Consider the following 3343-nt stretch of genomic DNA (forward strand, 5'->3'; position numbering starts at 1 on the left):
GGGGGCTATCCCCGTGGGGGGAGGGGGAGGGGTATCCCCGTGCAGGGAGTGGGAGGCCCCGCGGGGAGTGGCCGCGGTGTACAGGCGTGGGGTCTCGGCGGTCACCGGTCGCCACCGTTGTGCTGCGTGACCGGGCCAGCGTCCTCCCTCGCAGGTGGGTGACCGGAGTACTGCCGGGCCCTGCTGCCTCCCCGGTCTGACCTTTCCCGCCCTCTGCTGTTGGGAAGGTGGGCGCGCAGCGTGGCCGCCTCAAAGGGAGGAAGGGGCTGCTCCTGCCGCCTTGCCTGAGAGCTGCCTCTCGCCCTGGGAATCACTCCCGCGGTCTCAGGCCTCCGGGTCCCCCTGCTGGGCTCCAGTCTTACCTGACCTGAGGGCTGCCTTTGTCCCCTGGAGAACGCTGAGCAAAGGTCAGGTGTCCCTGAGGTCTGAAGAACTGAAAGGCTGGGATGTCCCCTGGTGGGCAGGTGCGGGGTCAGGGGTCACAGAGCCGGCCTGGAGGCCTCCTTCCCTAACTCCTTGTGGGAGCCACCTGGAGACTCAGTAATGAGTCTGCCTGGGCCACGGGTCACCGTGCAGGACCCCAGACACACCTGGGTTCAAACCCTGCTGTCTCCAAGCTGGGGGGTCACTGCCATTCTTGAGCCTCAGCCGCCTCCCCTGGGGGAGGGGTCACAGCTGTCCTGCTGTGCTCACGTGGTGTGTGAGGACTGGGACGACACCGCGTGCCGGACAGTTTTGGGCCATCAATGTCGCTCAGCCCCTGTGTGCTGGCTGCAGACCAGCGGAGACCCTGATAGGGGCCTTCAGATCCGCCTGTGCTGACCAGTGACCCACAGGCCGCACGCAGGGGCTGGGCAGTTGTGGCTGTCGGAATTGGGAGGTGCTGGTCATGTAAAATACACAGATTTAGAAAACTTGGTACAAGAAAAAGAATGTAAAATATCTCACTTAACAATTTTATTAAATTAATGGGTTTTTAGCATAAAGATATACTTGAAAAGACAACAGACACCATCCATAATTTCCCCACCCAGGGGTGACAGCCCTCAGCCCTGGGCAGCCCCTTTTCCATCTCATATGTCTATTTGTGTGCATTGAGTGCTTTCCAGAGCCCACTCTCCGTCCCCCAGGGGTCCCTGTGCTGACCGCAGTAGTGAGGTCTTTTTTAGTACTGAGTGGTATCTGCGTCCTAAAGTTACTTTGTTTCAGAATTTCATCCTTTCACTTTTTAAGTTTTCTGGACTAGTGTAGATACTTTGTTTCAGCAGTTCATCTTTTCACTGTGTAAGTCCTTCCTTGGGTGAGCTGGACCCTGTGGGTGAAGCCTCCCTGTTCAGCCTCTGCCTTTCCTGACTTTCTCAGAGGACAAAGGGCTGCGTGAGCCGGGGCAGCTCATGAATTATTTTTTATGTAGAAGACTTGTTGAAATAATCTTTTGGATATGTTGGGTTAAATAAAATATAAAGTTAAGTCTGCATTTCACCTACTTCTGCTTTTATAACGTGGCTCCTGGTAAATGCGGAATTCCGTTTGGACTCACCCTGTGTTTCCATAGGACAGCAAGGGTTCAGGCCGTGCAGGGTGCAGGGGTGGGGTGCAGCCACCAGCGTGACAGGGGAAGCCCCGCCCACCTGGGGACCTGTCCTGTGGCCTCCATGTGGTTTGTGGGGTCCTTTGGCAGCTGACGCCTAAAGAACCCCAGAGGAGTTCTGTCCTGGCCAGTAGGTATACTTGCTAGAACTTTCTGATGCAGACAGCAGAAAATGAAGTCAAAGTGACAAGCAAAAGTGGGAATTCCTTGGCCCCCCTGACTGGACAGATCAGGGCTTTCTGGCCAGTTTCCCCTTTCGTGGCTCTGCTGTCTCTGAACTGGCCACATCCTCACTCAGCCTGTGATGGTCCTAGGCGACTCCAAGTCACCCCCTGCGGTCAGCAGACCCAGTGGGAAGTTAGCTCTGCCCCTGAGTCATCTGAGCCTGATGTGGGTCTCAGCCCTGTGCCAAGCACACTGGGGGAGGGGCGCATGCTGACCTGTCCAGCCCAGGCCTCGGAGCCTCAGGCCTACCCCAGAAGGGAGACTGCCCTGATCATCTCATCTGCCTGGACCCAGCAGGGAGGGGGTTCCCTGAAGGGCCCATGGTGCAGCTACCAGGATGGGGCAGGGGTGCTGGCAGGTGAGAGCCACGGAAGCTTGCAGTGAAGCCCGAGTGCCCTGACGTGGCCCAGGGTGCAAGGGAGTCCTCACAGGCTGTGTTCTCTCCTTGGAGTCCGGGGCTTCCTCCGCAGCCCTGTCCACACCTCTCCCTGTGCTGTAGACCAGTTGTTTCTGCCAGGGTGCTGTTGTCTGAACCTGCAACAGGTCATTTGGGCTCTGGAATGACATGGGATGATTTGGTGACCCACAGCCCTGGGCCCCGCACCACCTGAGGACGAGTGTGAGTCTCTCAAGTTCAGATTTTGGAGCATGGCCCTCCATGGACCAGCTGCCTCCAGCCCGGTCTCCCACTGTCCAGTCCTCTGTGTCTGGGCAGTGGGGGGCCTGGACCCCACTTTCATCTGAGCAAGTGCAGTTTGAGAAAAGCAGTGTCCCCAAAACTAGCTTATTGCACACCTCGTGGGCAGAAGCCACTCTCCAACTGGTCACACTAACCCGGGAGAGTACCACTGCCCCCAGCGTCGGGGCCAGAATGGGAGGCTGGGACTCAGGGATGAGAGCAGCTGGCAGGAGCCCCCACCTGTCCAGGGGAGCTGAGCCGACCAGGGCGAGGACAGGTCCAGCTGCACTCCCCAGGCAGGACTGCCCTGCCCCGGCCTTTCACTGGCCCACGGTCTAGCATGGCCTGGCTTCTCAGCACCCTGGGCACCTTGCTGCATGAGCGACGAAACCTGCGTGGCCCACTCTGCTCTCCAGGGTTGCTGGGGCCTTGGAGACAGGTGAGACCTAGTGACAACCTCCGCTCCGGCCCACACACGGCTCCTGCCTCCCAGGGCCAGCAGCACTCTGCGTCTCCACTCCTTATTTGGAAAATAGGGTTAAGAAGGGTCAGCCCTGACCACAGAGGAAGCGGAGAGTCAGGGCCACCCAGGCCAGCTCCTGTTGCCACAGCAGCCTTGTTGAGCTGCCAGAGCCGGGGGAGGGCTGCTCAGCGCCCCTTGTTGGAGACAGACAAGCACTGGTATGCTTATCTTCATAATAATCCCATAGCAACCGGTAGGAATGGAAACTTTATGTTTCTTAAAACTCTGAAATTCTTAAGGATACTGATCCATGGCTCACAGCTGTGCTCGCTGAACATGGACAATCATTTGGGGACTTTTAGGACTTTTTTTTTTTTTTTTTGAG

This window comes from Colobus angolensis, unplaced genomic scaffold (genome assembly GCF_000951035.1).
Source record: "Colobus angolensis palliatus isolate OR3802 unplaced genomic scaffold, Cang.pa_1.0 Scaffold76, whole genome shotgun sequence".
NCBI classification, from domain to species: domain Eukaryota; kingdom Metazoa; phylum Chordata; class Mammalia; order Primates; family Cercopithecidae; genus Colobus; species Colobus angolensis.